This window comes from Bos mutus, chromosome 21 (genome assembly GCF_027580195.1).
Source record: "Bos mutus isolate GX-2022 chromosome 21, NWIPB_WYAK_1.1, whole genome shotgun sequence".
NCBI lineage: Eukaryota > Metazoa > Chordata > Mammalia > Artiodactyla > Bovidae > Bos > Bos mutus.
Window position 1 is genome coordinate 1933288 of NC_091637.1, and position 20033 is coordinate 1953320.

At 40.6% G+C, this 20033-nt stretch overlaps 1 pseudogene; it reads right to left on the minus strand.

Annotated features, from left to right (window-relative positions):
* The window catches only part of LOC102283358 (eukaryotic translation initiation factor 4E-like), a 50330-nt pseudogene that overhangs the window by 1114 nt on the left and 29183 nt on the right, over nucleotides 1-20033 (minus strand).

Below are 20033 nucleotides of genomic sequence, written 5' to 3' on the forward strand. Positions count from 1 at the left end.
ATTTTCACTTAGGGGTATGATTACTTGTTTGATTGCTCTCTCCCCTATTGACTCTCCCTTTTCTTCCCCAAGTCACCTCTATCTCCTCTCTCCCCCTTCTCTTCTCTACTTAACTTCGTGAATCTCGCTGGGTGTTCCAGGCGGTGGGGAACACTTAGGAAACTTATCACTGGCTAGATTGGGCTCCCTCTTTTGACTCCCCCTCTTCTCCTGATCACCTCTATCTCCTTCCTCCCTCTTCTCTTCTCCGTGTAACTCTGTGAACCTCCCTGGGTGTCCCTCACTGTGGAGAATTGTTTCACCTTTAACCTAGAAGTTTTATCATCTGTGCTGTATGGATGGATAAGCCTTGAGGCTACTTTAAGAATAAGACTGAAAGCCAGAGGCAGAAGGCTTAATTCCAAAACTTGAGAACATCAGAGAACACCTGATTCCAGGGAACATTAATAGACAAAAGCTCACCCAAAAGCCTCCATACCTACACTGAAACCAAGCTCCACCCAGGAGCCAACAAGTTCCATAGCAAGACATACCAAGCTAATTCTCCAGCAGAGCAGGAACACAACCCTGAGCATTAAAAGAAAGGCTGCCCAAAGCCATGCCAAAGCTATAGACACCCCAAAACTCACTACTGGACATTTCATTGCAATTCAGAGAAGAGATCCAGCTCCACCCACCAGAACACAGATGCAAGCTCCCCTAACCAGGAAACTTTGTCCAACCCCAGCTACAGGGAGCAGGCTCCACAATAAAGAGGAACCATGAACTTCCAGCCAAAGAAAGGACACCCCAGATACAGAAATCTAAACAAAATGAAATGTCAGAGAAATATTTGGCAGGTAAAAGAACATGATAAATGCCCACCAAACCAAACCAAAGAGGAGGGGATAGGGAGTCTACCTGAAAAAGAATTCAGAATAATGATAGTACAGATGATCCAAAATCTTGTAAACAAAATGGAGTTACAGATAAATAGATTAGAGACAAGGATTGAGAAGATGCAAGAAATATTTAACAAGGACCTAGAAGAAATAAAGAAAAGTCAGTCAATAATGAATAATGCAATAACTGAGATCAAAAGCACTCTGGAGGGAAACAACAGTAGAATAACTGAGGCAGAAGATAGGTTAAGTGAGGTGGAAGATAGAATGATGGAAATAAATGAAGCAGAGAGGGGAAAAAGAATTAAAAGAAATGAGGGCAACCTCAGAGACCTCTGGGACAATGTTAAATGTCCCAACATTCGAATCATAGGAGTCCCAGAAGAAGACATAAAGAACGGGCATGAGAAAATACTTGAGGATATAATAGTTGGAAACTTCCCTAAAATGGGGAAGGAAACAGCCACCCAAGTCCAAGAAACCCAGAGGGTCTGAGACAGGATAAACCCAAGGCGAAACACCCCAAGACATGCATTAATCAAACTAATGAAGACCAAACACAAAGAGCAAATGTTAAAAGCAGGAAATAACATACAAGGGGATTCCCATATGGATAACAGCTAATTTTTCAATAGAAGCTCTTCTATTGAAAGAAGCCAGAAGGGAATGGCAGGACATACTTAAAGTGATGAAAGAGAAAAGCCTACAACCCAGATTACTATACCCAGCAAGGATCTCACTCAAATATGAAGAAGCCAAAAGCTTTAAAGACAAACAAAAGCTGAGAGAATTCAGCAACCATGAAACCAGCTCTTCAACAAATGCTAAAGGATCTTCTCCAGACAGGAAACACAAAAAAAGTTTTATAAACTCAAACCCAAAACAACAAAGTAAATGGCAATGGGATTATACTTATCAATAATTACCTTAAATGTAAATGGGTTGAAAGCCCAATCAAAAGATGAAGACTGGCTGAATGGATATAAAAACAAGACCTTTATATATGCTGTCTACAGGAGACCCACCTCAAACCAAGAGACATAGCAGACTGAAAGTGAAGAGTTGGAAAAACATATTTCATGCAAATGCAGACCAAGACAAAGCAGAGTAGCAATACTCATATCAGATAAAAGAGACTTTGAAGTAAAGACCATGAAAAGAGACAAAGGAGGACACTACATAATGATCAAAGGATCAATCCAAGAAGAAGATACAACAATTATAAATACATATGCATCCAACATAGGAGCACCTCAATACATAGGCAAACGCTAACAAGTATGAAAGGGGAAATTAACAGTAACACAATAATAGTGGGAGACTTTAATACCCCACTTGGACCTATGGATAGATGAAGCAAACAGAAAATTAGCAAGGAAACACAAACTTTAAATGATACAATAGACCAGTTAGACCTAATTGATATCTATAGGTCATCCCCCCCCCAAAAAAAAAAAAACAATGAATTTCACCCTTTTCTCAAGTGCACATGGAACATTCTCCAGGATAGATCACGTCCTGGGCCATAAATCTAGCCTTAGTAAATTCAAAAAAAAAAAAATGAAATAATTTCAAGAATCTTTTCTGATCACAATGCAGTAAGATTAGATGTCAGCAACAGGAGAAAAAAACTATTAAAAATACAATCATATGGAGGCTATACAACACACTTCTCAATAACCAACAAATCATGGAAGAAATCAGAAATGAAATAAAAATTTGCATAGAAACAAATGAAAATGAAAACATGACAACCCAAAACCTGTGCTGCTGCTGCTGCTGCTGCTAAGTCACTTCAGTCGTGTCCAACTCTGTGAGACCCCATAGATGGCACCAGGCTCCTCTGTCCCTAGGATTCTCCAGGCAAGAATACTGGAGTGGGTTGCCATTTCCTTCTCCATCCAAAGCCTATGGGACTCAGTAAAAGCAGTGCTAAGGGGAGGATTCATAGCAATACAAGTTTACCTCAAGAAACAAGAGAGAAAACAAATAAATACCCTAAACCAACTAGGAAAAGAGGAAATGAAGAACCTCAGGGTTAGTAGAAGGAAAGAAATCATAAAAATTAGAGCAGAAACAAATGAAAAAGAAACAAAGGAAACTATAGCAAAAATCAGCAAAACTAAAAGCTGGTTCTTTGAGAAGATAAAGAAAATAGACAAACCATTAGCCAGACTCATAAAGAAAAAAAGGGAGAAGAATCAAATCAACAAAATTAGAAAAGAAAAAGGAGAAACCACAACAGACAACACAGAAATACAAAGGATGGTAAGAAACTACTATCAGCAACTATATGCCAATAAAATGGACAACTTTTAAAGAAATGGATACCATGTTCATGGATCAGAAGAATCAATATAGTGAAAACTGATACTAGAAAGAAATCCATAGATTCAATGCAGACCCATATTAAGCTACAATGGTATTTTTCACAGAACTGTAATCAAAAATCTTTAGCAACAAACAAAATACATAAAACCAGATGGCTTCAGAGAAATATTGAGAAAGAAAAATTGAACTAGAGAAGAGCTAGACACACTACACCATACCTACACTAAACTCTTCCAGAAAATTGTAGAGGAAGGTAAACAGACAAATAGATTTTATGAGGCCACTATCAAGACCCAGAGATAAATAAAAGCCAAAACCTAGAGAAAGATTATCTTTGACAAAAAAAGAAAACTATGCAATGAAGAAAAGACAATCTGAAATGAATATAGATGCAAAAAAACTGGTCAACAAAATCTCTAGCAAACAGAATCCAACATCACAAAGAACTTTTCTTTAGATCATACACAAAAATAAAAGATGCTCAAAATGGATTAAAGAAATCAAATAAAATCACAATGAGGTACCATCTCACCAGAAACTATAAAAAGTCCTAAAGGAAAATGCATAGGGTGTGGAAAAAGGGACCTCTCACTGACAAACTAGTATCACAGCAAGATTCTTTGGAAATAGAACTGCCATGACCCACCTCCCAGAGTAATGGAAATAAAAGCAAAATAAACAAATGGGACCTAATTAAACTTAAAAGTTTTTACATGATGAAGGAAAGTATAAGATGGATGAAACAAACCTATTATACAGGTGAAAAGACAGCATTCAGAATGGGAGAAAATAATAGCAAATGAAGCAACTGACAAAGAATTAATCTCAAAATATACAAACATCTCATGGAGCTCAATATCAGAAAAATAAATGACCCAATCAAAAATGGGACAAAGAACTAAACAGACATTTCTTTAAAGAAGAGGGAGGGAGGTGGGATGAGTTTCGGGATGGGGGATAGATGGCTGAACAAACACATGAAAAGATGCTCAACATCACTCATTATCAGAGAAATGATAAATCAAAATCAAATCTGTAATGAGGTACCATCTTGGTTCCAAACTGGGAAAGTCAGAATAGTCACCCTGCTATTTAACTTGGAAAAAGTCTACAAACAATAAATGCTGGAGAGGGTGTGTGGAAAACTGGGAACCTCTTACACTGTTGCATGGGACTGCAAACTAATATAGTCACTATGGAGAACAGTGTGAGATTCCTTTAAAAACTGGAAATAGAACTGCCATATGACCCAGCAAAATCCCACTGGTGGGCATACACACTAAGGAAACCAGAATTGAAAGAGGCACGTGTACCCCAATGTTCATGGCAGCACTGTTTACAATAGCTTGGACATGGAAGCAACCTGGATGCCCATTGGCAGAGGAATGGATAAGAAAGCTCTGGTACATATACACAATGGAATATTACTCAGCTATTAAAAAGAACTCACTTGAATCAGTTCTAATGAGATGGATGAAACTAGAACCTATTATACAGAGTGAAGTAAGTCAGAAAGAAAAACACCAATACAGTATATTAATGCATATATAGGGAATTTCAAAAGATGGTAAGGATGACCCTATATGCGAGACAGCAAAAGAGACAGATGTAAAGAAAAGACTTTTAGACTCTGTGGGAGAAGGCAAGGGTGGGATGATTTGAGAGAATAACATTGAAACATGTATATTACCATATGTGAAATAGATAACCAGTCAAAGTTTGATGCATGAAACAGGGCACTGAAAGCCAGTGCTGTGAGAAAACCCAGAGGGGTGGAGTAGGGAGGGAGGTGGGATGAGTTTCGGGATGGGGGACACTTGTACAGCCATGGCTGATTCATGTCAATGTGTGGCAAAACCACCACAATATTGCAAAGTAATTAGCCTCCATTTAAAAGAAATACATTAATTAGAAAACATTTTAATAAAGAGAACACAAACTGGTAAAAAGCTAAACTGATGAAGAAGATATTAGATGATATTAGGAGGAATTGAAATTACCTGTAAAGAATGCTGTTGAAGGAATACCAGACCACCTGGAATACTTGCCTGGAGACAAGGATGATAAATCTGTATGTTTAGGTCAGAAGAAGGAACAGTTAAAACACTTAACAACAAATGGAACAACAGATTGGTTCCAATTAGCTGGGTAGAAATAAATGAATCAGAGAAGATAAAAGAAAAACTTAAAAGAAATGAGGACAATCTCAGAGACTGTATATTGTCACCCTGAAAGACTTATTTAAAATGGGGAAAGAAATAATTGGAGAAGGAGTCCCAAACAGGATGGAGAAACACTCCAGTACTATTAATCAAATTGCCTGGAAAAATCCCATGGAAAAACAACAAATGGAGGAGCCTGGTGGGCTGCAGTCCATGGGGGGAATCACTAAAAATGATCAAAGAAATGACCTGAGTGACTTTACTTTCACTTTTCAGACAAACACTTTCATGCATTCGAAATAAAAGGAATTCTCTAGGGCAATCCACTGTATAAACTCCAGTGTTCTTGCCTGGAGAATCCCAAAAGACAAGGGGAATGGATGGTGAAACAAGACTGCATATGTTGTCTATGGGAGACCCACCTCAAAACAGGGGGACACATACAGACTGAGTCTGGAAAAGATTTTCCATGCAAATAGGGACTGAAAGTGACACAATACTAGCATAAATTAGCAGTAGCAAAGAAGGTTATTTAAAGGATCAATCCAAGAAGAAGATAACACATCATGTGAAATGCCAGGCTGAATGAAAGCACAAATTAATAACTGGAATCAAGATTGCCAGGAGAAATATCTATAATCTCTCAAACTTTAAACGATACAATAGACAGATGACACTACTTTTATGCCAGAAAGTGAAGAGGGTGACTCTTTTGAATGAAAGTGAAATAGAGGAGAAAATCAAAAAGAAGTTTATTAACAAAAAAAATCAAAATTAAAAAAAATAAAAGACCATGGCATCTGGTCCCATCATTTCATATATTTCAAATAGATGGTGAAAACATTGAAAAGATTCAGTAGAGATCTTTTTGTTGTTGTTGGGGATTGTTCTAAATCACTGCAGATTGGTGAATTAGGTTTCAGCTTTATTGAAATTGAAAGACAAACATGTGCTCAGAACTTGGAAGAAATGGCTTGTTGAAAATCAACCTAGACAGAATTTATTAAATATTAAAAAAAAAAAAAGAAAGTAAGACAATAAAATTTTCAAGACAGAAATTTGTATCACCTTGTACAGCTTTATATTAATAAACAGCAACAAATAAAATGAAAAAAAAAAAGCAGTCTAATCAAAGGTCTGTCTAATCAAAGCTATGGTTTTTCCAGTAGTCATGTATGGATGTGAGAGTTGGACTATAAAGAAGGCTGAGTGCTGAAGAATTGATGCTTTTGAACTGTGGTGTTGGAGAAGACTTGAGAGTTCCTTGAACTGCAAGGAGGTCCAACCAATCCATCCTAAAAGAAATCAGTCCTGAATATTCACTGGAAGGACTGATGTTGAAGCTGAAGCTCCAATCCTTTGCCCACCTGATGTGAAGAACTGACTTCTTAGAAAAGATACTGATGCTGGGAAAGATTGAAGGCAGGAGGAGAAGGGGACAACAGAGGATGAGATGGTTGGATGACATCAGCAATTCCATGGACATGAGTTTGAGCAAGTTCTGGAAGTTGGTGATAGTCAAAGAAGCCTTGCATGCTGCATCTATGAGGTTGCAAAGAGTTGGACACGACTGAGTGACTGAACTGAACTGAACTGATGCTGTTGTAGTCATGGAGAATTCTTTTTTTCCCTAAGAGATGCATGCTGAAGAAGTAAAGTAGTGTAATGTACTTTCTAATAGGTCCATAAAAAGTGCAGCTAGGTTAGGTAAAGAAGTTCACATGACAAAGTGTGGAATATTGAATATTGTTGGTGGATATGTGAATGTTCACTGTAGTAGTCCTTCAATTCTTCTTTATGTTTAAATTTTTCATAATAAAAATTTGGGAGGAAAATTGATTATGTTTACCATCATATAGTCAACATAATATTGCTACGTAGTCAAGTCCAGGTTTGTTTTTGGCCTCCTGAGGAATCTGTTTGTTGATATAAAAAGGAACTTCATGAACAGAAATCCAATTTGAGCAAGAGAAATGAAGCTCACAAGCAAGTTCCCATGTTAAATTTTGAAGCTCAGAAAAACAACCACAAAAAGAGAATTTAGAGTATGTAAAGGTAGGGCTACTCTCACTCCAAGTCTGAATGGGAAGAGATGCTAACCCAGAGCCCTGTCATTAAAACCTATAGTGGACTGAGCCTTCACCATGGTCAGCACAGAGGGGCACCCTTCTTGGGCAGTGCCTGAGAGGGAGGGTGCAAAGCAGAGTGTAGGCTAGATCTCTGCAGTTTCACCAGGACTGATCTAACACAGTTCTGTTACACTGTTGGGGACTTTTTGCATACACTAAGTTGGCGTTTTCCTTTAATTTACCACAAATTTCTGACCTGAAAAAAAATGTAACTGGAGAAATGCCAATTAGGATGGATGAAAAAAATATTTTCAATGTGCAGTCTTGATTCTTGAAGAAACATAATGCATCTTTAAGCAACATGACACGCCTTCTTTCTGCCCTGCCCTCCCTCCACCCCTGCCTACCTGGCCTGACCACCCTGCTCGATGCACCGTGCCGCTCCAGCTTTCCCAAGTTTTCTAAACTGGTCTGAAGGCACATATCCTGTCCAACCCTCCAACTACCCTTTCTGCTCCATGTCCATCTGGCCTACCACTTCCAGGGCAATTTTTCTAATATGTAACACCAATCATGTGTTCTCTCCTTCTTAAAATACTCTAAGAGTTCCCATCACCCCTTCAGAATGAAGCCTAGTTCCTCACTATGTCACACCAGACTCTTGCCTCTCAGTTCAGTTCAGTTCAGTTCAGTCACTCAGTTGTGTCCAACTCTCTGTGACCCCATGTACTGCAGCACACCAGGTCTTCTCTTGCCTCTGCCTCCTCTGAATTTCTAATTTCACCTCTTTTCTTGGTTTTCCCACCTCAGCTCTACCAGACTAGCCTGTCTCCCAGCTGAAGAGTGTTTCCTTGTGTTTTTCCCTTCTCTTCTTCCTCATAATAAGTATTTACCTAGCACTGACTGTGTCCTCATCCCATAGGGACTAAGGAGGGAGTGGACAAGGTAAATGGGGACCTGACTATCTGCAGGTGATCAGATAAGAATGGAGAAAGTGTTCGAGTATTTCCTTTTCTGGAAGCTCCTTGTCTCCCTCGTCTACCTGAGGAAGGCTCATCTTCCTCTGTAGCATTTCCCTTGACCTTCCTCCCCTCCACATACCCTTCCACACACTCCAGAACCTTCAGCTGTCTCCAACCCTTCCTCCCATGTTTGGAACAGTTTGCATTTTTCCACCACAAATGTAGCCCCGTCAGGATCAGGATTTCTGTCTCATTCACCAAGGAAGGGGGTGTGTCTCGCAGGGACCTAGTGACCTGTGCCATTGGGACATGCTGGTAAATCCCTTAGAGAGGACTTAGTTTCCACAGCAGTGAGACTTGGATGCAGCCATGGGAGTGTGAATGTGGGAACAGGACCCAGTGGGCTCTGTGCTGGAGACTGACTGGACCAACACATTACTTCACTAAATTATGTGGCTGATTGATGGGAAAATTAAGGGAGAGTTTTGGATTTCCTCCCTGGTGCCCATCAAGTACAGTCATCTCTCAGTACCCACAGAACCGTCTCACCCACCTTCACTCCTAAAGATGCTAAAATCCATGCATGTTCAAACTCCTTTTATAAAATGATATGATATTTGCATGTAATCTGTGCACATCCTACCATATATTATAAACTGTCTCCAGATTACTTATCTAGGATGGGCACAATAAAGGACAGAAACAGTAAGGACCTAACAGAAGTGGAAGAGACTAAGAAGAGGGTAACAATACACAGAAGAACTATACAAAAAGTCTTAATAACCCATATAACCACAATGGTGTAGTTACTAACCTAAAGCCAGACATCCCAGAGTGTGAAGTCAAGTGGGCCTTAAGGAAGCATTACTATGAACAAAACTACTGGAGGTAATAGAGTTCTAGTTGAGCTATTTCAAATCCTAAATGATGATGCGGTACTCAATATGCCAGCAAATTTGGAAAACTCATCAGTGGCCACAGGACTGGAAAAGGTTAAAAAGGTCAGTTTTCATTCCTATCCTCAAAAAGGGCAATGCAAAAGAATGTTCAAACTACCATACAATGGCACTCATTTCACATGCTAGCAGGGCTATGCTCAAAATCTTTTGAGCTAGTCTTCAACAGTACGTGAACCGAGAAATCCCAGATGTACAAGTTGGGTTTATAAAAAGCAGAGGAACCAGAGATCAAATTGCCAACATTCATTGGATCATAAAGCAAGAGAATTCAAGAAAAAAATCTACTTCTGCTTCATTGACTATGCTAAAGCCTTTAACTGTGTGGATCACAACAAACTGTGGAAAATTCCTAAAGAGATGGGAATACCAGACCACCTAATCTGTTTCCTGAGAAACCTGCATGCAGGTCAGGAAGTAACAGAACTGTACATGGAACAATGGACTGGTTCAAAATTGGGAAAAGGGTATATCAGTGCTGTATATTGTCACCATGCTTATTTAACTTATATGCAGAGTACATCAAATGAAATGCTAGGCTGGATGAAGCTCAAGCTGGTATCAAGATTGCCAGGAGAAATATCAACAATCTCAGATATGCAGATGATACCACTTTAATGGCATAAAGTGAAGAGGAACTAAAGAACTTCTTGGTAAGGGTGAAAGAGGAGAATGATAGAGCTGGCTTAAAACTCTACATTCAAAAAACTAAGATCATGGCTTTCTGTCCCATCACTTCACAGCAAATAGAAGGAGAAAAGGTGGAAACAGCACCAGATTTTATTTTCTTGGGTTCCAAAGTCACTGCGACTCTGACTGCAGTCATGAAATTAAAATATGCTTGCTCCTTGGAAGGAAAGCTATGGCAAACCTAGACAGGATATTAAAAAGCAGAGACATCACTTTGCTGAGAAAGGTTAGTTTAGTCAAAGCTATGTGTTTTTTTCAGTAGTTAGGTATGGATGTGAGAGTTGGATCATAAAGAAAGCTGAATGGGGAATAACTGATGCTTTTAAATTGTGGTGCGGAGAAGACTCTTAATCCCTTGGACTTCAAGGAGATCAAACCAGTCAATCCTATAGGAAATCAGTCTTGAATAATCCTTTGACCACCTGATGCAAAGAGGCAACTCACTGGAAAAGACCCTCATGCTGGGAAAGATTAAATGCAAAAGGAGAAGGCGGTAGCAGAGGAAGACATGGTTAGATAGCATCATAGACTCAATGGACCTGAATCTGAGCAAACTCTGAGAGACAGTGAAGGACAGGGAAGCTTGGCTTGCTGCAGTCCATGGGATCTCAGAGTTGGAGATGAAGAATTGATGCTTTTGAACTGTGGTGTTGGAGAAGACTTTTGAGAGTCACTTGGACTGCAAGGAGATCCAATCAGTCCATCCTAAAGGAGTTCAGTCTTGGGTGTTCATTGGAAGGACTGATGCTGAAGCTGAAACTCCAGTACTCTGGCCACATCATGTGAAGGGTCGACTCATTGGAAAAGACCCTGATGCTGGGAAGGATGGGGGCAAGAGGAGAGGAGGATGACAGAGGATGAGATGGCTGGATGGCATCACCGATTTGATGGACAGGAGTTTGAGTGAACTCCGGGAGTTGGTGATGGACAGAGAGGCCTGGCGTGCTGTGATTCATGGGATCGCAAAGAGTCGGACTCGACTGATCCACTGAACTGAACTGAATTGAACTTATGACTGAACAGCAACAATATAACTACTTATAACATCTGATACAATGTAAATACTATGTAAATAGTTGTAAATATAATGCAAATAACTGCTACATGTGGCCAGTTTTGCTTTTTGGAACTTTCTGGCATTAGTTTTTTTTTTTTTTTTTCCAGAATACTTTTGATCCAAAGTTGATTGAATATGCAGAGAGGAACCCACAGACTCCAAGGGCAGACTGTACTTCCATCCCCTTGCCCTGCTCTATTATTTCTCAAGCACTGACCACCTTCAATACAGCACATCACTGATCATCTGTCTTTGCAAAAAATAGATCTTCACAGGTAGGAATTTTTATTTATTTTTTGTTGTTACTGTTAACTGGGGTATCCTGAGTGTCCACAGTTGTGCCTAGCACCTAGTAGGTGCTTAATAAATATTCCGAGAGGAAATGAATGTCTGTGTCTTAATCCCTTTGGGCTTTATAACAAAATGGCACAGAGTGGATGACTTATATAACAGAAGTTTATTTCTCATGGTTCTGGAGGCTGGGAGTCCAAGATTAAGGTGTGGGTGGGATCTTGGTCTGCTGAGAGGCTGCATCCTGGTTCATAATCTGCACCTTCTTGCTGTATCCTCACATGGAGGGGCTGAGACATCTCTCTGGAGCCTCTTTTATAAAAATCCAATCCCATCCCTGAAGGCTCCATCCTTATAGTTTAATCACCTCCCAAAGATCCCACCTCCTAATGCTATCATCCTTGAGCATTTGGATTAGCATATGAACTTTGAGGAGAGAGAAAATTTAGATCATAGCAGTGTGAAAATATAATCTGAGTTTGGAAATACCTTCAGACACTTTGGCCACACCGAGAAGGATCCCTATCCAGGTGTGCTTTGCTCATGGCTCAGGCTGTGATGGGCTTTGTGACTGCAGCTCAGAAGCAGAAGCCAGTGGGGATGACAGACAAGGACAGACAAGGACGTGGTCACTCTGGTTTCCTCTTAGTTCATATTCATGGTGTGGCTGCATCCCTTGAAAACACAGGATGGTGAAGTTTGTCAATAACTTAGATTCCTGGGCCTGGCCATCTACATCCCACTTCTGTCCAAGGATGGCACAAGAACACCCAGTGTTTCCTGCAGCTCCCCCCTGCTCTGTGATTCCTTGTCCTTCCTCTCCATTAGGACCTGTTTCCTGTTCTGTATACTGTTAAATGTCCCCAAGGAGTCAGCCTGTCCCTGCCATCCTTGGAAGACTGGGAGGATAGGAGCAAGGCCAGCGATCAGAGCTGGCCCTGTTGCCCTGAGGTGGGGCATATGAAGGGGGAGCACCTCCTGGACCAACAAGGAAATCAAGCACAAGGCACCCCCTCCCCAAAGAGCAGCAGGAACTCCAACCCCTGACTGCCTCAAATGCAGGGGTTTCCCTCTCTAGGGATGGTCCCTAGTGGGTGTCACACTGCCTGCCCCCGGCCCCTGCAAAACTGAGAAGAGCAAAAAGCTACCTTCAAACACAAAGACAGTCCTTGTGGAGTCCTCACCACATACTATCACTTTTCCCCAGAAGTGGGCTGAGTTTTCTTGGATGGTTCAGGAGACTGACTGTGCTCATCTCAGCCCAAACCCATCTTCAGGGACCTCCTGTTGTAGCTTGATATAGGCCACAGGGGAAGTATTTACACCACAGAAATTGGCAGATGCTATATATAATCAGAGCCAGTTTCCCAGAGAGTCCCAGTTAAAAAAGCATGTAAAGTTTCATGGTCATCTCTGTGCAGTCGCTACATTATAGTAGAGTGACAGTGAAAGGCATCCCCGCAGTAATTCTCCCAGGTCACAGGTACAGATCAGGATTCTGATGGACACATGGGAACATGTACCTGTCTAACTCTTTACCAGGTTTGTAATTATTATTCCAAAGCAAAATAATCTTTTAGCTGCACAGCACCGCTTCATCTGGAAACTTGGAAGATTTTTCCTTATTGAACTGTGTATAATTTTCCCAAGTAAATGTATTTGAATAAATGTTTATTAGAATAAACTCCTAAGAGAGTAATTCCTGGGCAGAGGGTATAAACATTATTAAAGTTCTAAATACATGTGATCAAATTGCTTACCCAGAAGCTATCAACATATACACTCTCCTTGCAGTCAGCCCAATTCACCAATGCCTCTCCAGCCCTTGTAATCAACACAGAGAGAACATTCTCCAGCCACCTCCGTTCATCCCTATGTAGGCTCTGCTTTCCAATTAAGCTGGATAGATTCTGGGAAACAAGCAGATTCTGTCCCTCTGACCTCCGTCTGCTCCTCTGCTTCTGTGTTCCTCCCATACAGAGGCTGTCCCTTTCTCTCTTCTGCCCAACTCTGTCTCTCTTCTGTGAGTGCTGCAGGCACCTCACAAGCAGCTGTCAGCTTGTTGCAACCTCACATGTCACATAGAAACATACAGATGTAAACTACAATATATAAAATAAACAAGCAGCTGTCAGCTTGTTGCAACCTCACATGTCACATAGAAACATACAGATGTAAACTATAATATATAAAATAAACAAAAGTGAGGCCCTCAGGATGGCAGAGAAGACATGAAGATCCCCTTCCTTCCTACAAATGCATCAAAAATACTTCTGCATGTGGAACAGCTCCTACAGAACACCTCCTGAATGCTGGCAGAAGACCTCAGACTGCCAAAATGGTAAGATGATCTCCACATAACAGGGTAGGGTAAAGAAATTTAAAAAAATAAAATAAAAGAGAGAGAGAGAGAGAGAGAAAGGAATCCAGACAGAACCTGTGCCTCTAGGAGGGAGCTGTGAAGGAGGAAAATTTTTTGCACACAAGTGAATCCCCTCACTGGTGGGGACAGGGGGAAGTTTCAGAGCCTCAGAGGAGTGAAGCAACAGGCATGTGGAGAGCAAAGCAGAGAAAATTCTGCTTAGATGTTGGTGCTAACCAACACCCCTCAGCATGAGACATTTGTTTGCATGCCCGCCGGGGTGGTGGGGGCTGGGTGCTGAGGCATAGACCTTGGAGGTCAGACCCCAGGGAGATGACAGGGATTGACTGCTGTGAAGACAGCCTGGGGGTGCTAATATAACACACCTGAGGGAGTCCAAGGAAAAGCTGGGCTTGCTGGAGAGGCAAGAGATCATTGTCGTGGGGTGCATGGAAAGGGTGGGCCAGCCCAGGAACCTCTAACTCCGTGCACTCACAGACGGGAGGGCACCATCTACATAGGCTCCAGAGGCAGTACAAACTTTGGCTGCTATCTCCAAGTTCAGAGGTGGGCAGGAGACCTGCCTCGGCTTCTACAAACGTGTGAGCAAGCACAGGTCACCACCCTTAGCTTCCCAGAAGCCTGCAGCCTGGCACTGCCATGCATCCTATGGTCCAGGTACGACTCCCCCAGGAGAACACGTGGCCCACCTCAAGCTGTAGCAACTCCCTGACATCCTCTGCCACCACAGGCACTCCCCTCATGTTCCGACTGGGACTGCCATATCACTCACTCTGCCTGGCCTGAATGAGCCACTGAGCCCCAGGCAACCACAGCTTTCACCTTCTCATCTGGGTAGAGAACAATCCATCAGAGGACAGCACACAAACAGAGGCAGATCCAAAACTGAAACTGAGTTCCGGAAGTGTGACCAGTGAAGAGGAAGAGTCTCGTGTGCAGCTGCAGGAGCAACAGGTTAAATTTCCGCAATTGGCTTAGTAAACTCTACATCTGTGAGCTGTGTGCTTGGTCGCTCAGTCTGTCATGTCCAGCTCTTTGTGACCCCATGGAATGCAGCCAGTCAGGCTCCTCTGTCCGTGGGATTCTCCAGGCAAGAATACTGGAGTGGGTTGCCATGCCTCCTCCTCCAGGGGATCTTCCCAACCCTAGAAAATGTGTGTTCTCACATTTGAGGCCATGAACTTTGGGGGCAATTGCAGATTTTGGAGTCAAGCACATGCTGGCATAAGGCCAGATCAGAGCCTGAGCTGGCCCCACGTTGTGCACAGCAGGTCCAGAGACCTTCCTAGAAATACTGAAGGACTTCCTGGGTAGGCACACTGGGTAAGGCTCACTGTGGAGGTAAGGGCACTGACAGCTGAGGCTACAGGAAAATATTCTTCTTCCTACTACTCTCTCTCTATATATGCTTCCATTCTACTGATGTTCTTTTTATTATTCTTTTAATATTTATTTTATTTCCATTTTATTTCTTATGCTGTAATTTTAAAATATATTTTAATTTTACTTTTACTATTTCTACTGTACTTTTTGGTTATATTCCCTTTTTCCCATGTTTTTCTTTTTCTTTTGTTTGAATCTTATTTTAACTATATTTTATATTTTCCTATTTTTACTGTACTTCTTTGATGTTTGGTAACTTTTCCTTTTGTTTCCATCTCTCTTTTGTTTTTAGATTTTTTCCTTTTCATTGTATTTTTGCTTGCTTTATGTTTTCTTTGCCCCTTTTTAGTTTGTTTTCTGTGTTTGATTTCCTCTTTATTTTTTGTTTTTGCTAGTTGTTTTTAGTTTTGTTTCCCTTTCTGGGCTGTCTTATTGATTTGATCGCTCTCTTCTTTTTTGTTTCCTCTTTTTTCTTTCTTTCTTTCTTTTTTTTTTTTTCTCTTCTTACTTTTTCTGAGTGTATTTCTTTGTGTGTTTTTGGCTGTTTAGTTTTTCTTTTACCATTTGCCTGGGGTTTTCTCTCTCCACTTTTTTTGTTTGTTTATTTACTTGTTTTTTTTTTCCCCTTCCTCCTTTTCTTTTGTGCTGTGTGGCTTGCAAGGTCTTGGTGCTCTAGCCAGGGGTTAGGCATGAGCCTCCAAGGTGGAAGACCTGAGTCCAGAATGTTGAAGCACCAGAGAACTCCCAACTGCACAGAATGTTAATTGGTAAGAGCTCTCCCAGAAGCCTGTATCTCAATACTAAGACCTAGCTCCAACCAACAGCCAGCAAGCTCTAGTGCTGGATGCCTCATACCAAACAACTAGCAAAATAGGAATGCAACCCTGCCCATTAGCAAAAAGTCTGCCTAAAGCTATACTAAGCTCATAGACAGCCCAACCCAAAGCACACCACTGGATGCAGCACTGCCCAACAAAGAGACAAGATCCAGGTCTACCCACGGGAACACAGGCATGACTTCTCCCCACCAGGAAGCTTGCACAAGGCTCACTGGAGGCAAACACCACAAGCAAGAGGAGCTATTACCCTGAAGCCTGCAGAAAGGAGACCCCAAACAGTAAGTCAAACAAAATGAGAAGATAAAGAAATATGCAGCAGGTGAAGGAAAAGGTAAAAAATCCATAAGACCAAACAAATGAAGAGGAAATGGGCAGTCTACCTGAAAAAGAATTTACAGTAATGATAGTAAAAATGAACCAAAATCTCAGAAATAGAATGGAGGCACAAATAAATAAAATGGAGGCACAGATTAAGAAGATACAAAAAATGTTTAACAAGGACTTACAAGGACTCAGTCAGTCAGTTCAGTCACTCTGTTGAGTCTGACTCTTTGTGATCCCATGGACTGCAGCACGCCAGGCCTCCCTGTCCATCACCAACTCCTGGAGTTTACTCAAACTCATGTCCATTGAGTTGGTGATGTCATCCAACCATCTCATCTTCTGCGATGTATGAAACTAAAGAACAAATAATTATTGATGAACAGCACAACAACTGAAATAAAAAATACAGTAGCTGGAATCAATAGCAGAATAACTGAAGCAGAAGAATGGGTAAGTGAGATGGAAGACAGAATAGTGAAAATAACTGAAGCAGAGTAGAATAAATAGAAAAGAATGAAAAAAAGTGAAGACAGTCTCAGAGACCATTGGGACAACATTAAGCACACCAACATTCAAGTTATAAGGGTTCCAGAAGAAGAAGACAAAATGAAAGGGTGTAAGAAAATATTTGAGGAGATTATACTTGAAAACCTCCCTAAGATGGGAAAGTAAATAGCCACACAAGTCCAGAAAGTCCCACACAAGATAAACCCAAGGAGAAATATGCCAAGACACTTAATAATCAAACTAACAAAACTTATACACATATAAAAATATTAAAAGCAGCGAGGGAAGAGCAACAAATAACATGCAAGGGAATCCCCATAAGGTTAGCAGCTGATCTATTAGAAGAAATGCTGCAGGATAGAAGTGAGTGGCAGGATATGCTTAAAGTGATGAAAGGAAAAATCCTACAAGCAAGATTATTTACCAAGCAAGGATCTCATTCAGATTCAATGGAGAAATCAAAAGCCTTACAGACAAGTGAAAGAGAATTCAGCATCACCAAACCAGCCTTATAACAAATGTTAAGGAACATAAGAGAAGGAAAAGAAAAGGAAACAGAAGAAAAGGAAAAGACTTAAAAATGATAATAGGATCATATATATCAAGAATTACCTTAAATGTAAATGGACCAAATGCCCCAACCAAATGACAAAACTGACTAAATGAATACAAAAACAAGACCCATACATACACTGTGCACAGAGACCCACTTCAGACCTAGGGGCACATACAGACTGAAAGTGAGGCATTGGAAACAGGTATTCCATGCAAATGGAATTCAGAAAAAATTGGAGTAGCAATACTTATATCAGACTTTAAAGTAAATACTGTTACAAGAGACAATGAAGAACATTACATAATGATCAAAGGATCAATCCAAGAAGAAGATATAGCAATTAAAAATATACATACACCCAACATAGAAGCATATATAAGTTAAATAAGCAGGGTGACAATATACAGCCCTGACATACTCCTTTTCCTATTTGGAACCAGTCTGTTGTCCCATGTCCAGTTCTAACTGTTGCTTCCTGACCTGCATACAGATTTCTCAAGAGGCAGGTCAGGTGGTCTGGTATTCCCATCTCTTTCAGAATTTTCCAGTTTATTGTGATCCACACAAAGGCTTTGGCATAGTCAATAAAGCAGAAATAGATGTTTTTCTGGAACTCTCTTGCTTTTTCCATGATCCAGCGGATGTTGGCAATTTGATCTCTGGTTCCTCTGCCTTTTCTAAAACCAACTTGAACATCAGGAAGTTCACGGTTCATGTATTGCTGAAGCCTGGCTTGGAGAATTTTGAGCATTACTTTACTAGCATGTAAGATGAGTGCAACTGTGCGGTAGTTTGAGCATTCTTTGGCATTACCTTTCTTTGGGGTTGGAATGAAAACTGACCTTTTCCAGTCCTGTGGCCACTGCTGAGTTTTCCAAATTTGCTGGCATATTGAGTGCAGCGCTTTCACAGCATCATCTTTCAGGATTTGGAATAGCTCAGCTGGAATTCTATCACCTCCACTAGCTTTGTTCATAGTGATGCTAAGGCCCACTTGACTTCACATTCCAGGATGTCTGGCTCTAGGTCAGTGATCACATCATCATGATTATCTGGGTCGTGAAGCTCTTTTTTGTACAGTTCTTCTGTGTATTCTTGCCACCTCTTCTTAATATCTTCTGCTTCTGTTAGATCCATACGATTTCTGTCCTTTATCGAGCCCATTTTTGCATGAAATGTTCCTTTGGTATCTCTGATTTTCTTGAAGAGATCTCTAGTCTTTCCCATTCTGTTGTTTTCCTCTATTTCTTTGCATAAAAAGAAATACAAAAAACAAAATGGCTGTCTGGGGAGGCCTTACAAATAGCTGTGAAAAGAGAAGCGAAAAGCAAAGGAGAAAAGGAAAGATAGAAACATCTGAATGCAGAGTTCCAAAGAATAGCAAGAAGAGATAAGAAAGCCTTCTTCAGCAATCAATGCAAAGAAATAGAGGAAAACAACAGATGCTCTACATAGCAAACCCTAAAGATGCCACCAGAAAATTACTAGAGCAAATCAGTGAATTTAGAAAGGTTGCAGGATACAAAATTAATACACAGAAATTCCTTGCACTCCTATAGACTAACAACAACAACAAAAAAAATCAGATAATAAAATTACAGAAACCATCCCATTCACCATTACAGCAAAAAGAATAAAATACATATGAATCAGATCAGATCAGATCAGTCACTCAGTCGTGTCCGACTCTTTGCAACCCCATGAATCGCAGCATGCCAGGCCTCCCTGCCAATAACCAATTCCCGGAGTTCACTGAGACTCACGTCCATCGAATCAGTGATGCCATTCAGCCATCTCATCCTCTGTCGTCCCCTTCTCCTCTTGCCCCAATCCCTCCCAGCATCAGAGTCTTTTCCAATGAGTCAACTCTTTGCATGAGGTGCCCAAAGTACTGGAGTTTCAGCTTTAGCATCATTCCTTCCAAAGAAATCCCAGGGCTGGTCTCCTTCAACCTACCTAAAGAGACAAAATGTCTGTATGCATAAAAGTATAAGACACTGATGAAAGAAATCAAAGATGACACAAACAGGTGGAAAGATATACCATGTTCTTGAACTTGAAAAATTAATCTTGTGAAAGTGGCTATACTACCCAAAGCATTCTACAAATTCAATGCAATCCCTATCAAACTACCAATGATATTTTTCACAGAACTACAACAAAATATTTTGTAATTTGTTTGGCAACAAAAGACCCTGAATCACCAAAGCAATTTTGAGAAAGAAATGTGGAGCTGGAGGAATCGATTTTCTTGACTTCAGATTATATTTCAAAGTCACTGTCATCAAGACAATATATTACTGGCACAAGAACAGAAATATAGATCAATGGGACAAGATAGAAAGTCTAGAAATAAACCCAAGTACCTGTGGGCACCTTACCTTTGACAAAGGAGGCAAGATACACAATGGAGAAAAGACAACCTCTTCAAAAAGTGATGCTTGGAAAACTAGATGGTTACGTGTAAAAGAATGAATTAGAGAACTTCCCAACACCATACACACACACACACACACACACACACACACACACACACACACACACACACACAAAGCTCAAAATGGATTAAAGACCTAAGTATAAGAACAGAAACTATAAAATTCTTAGAGGAAAACATAGGCAGAACACTCTTTCAATGTAAA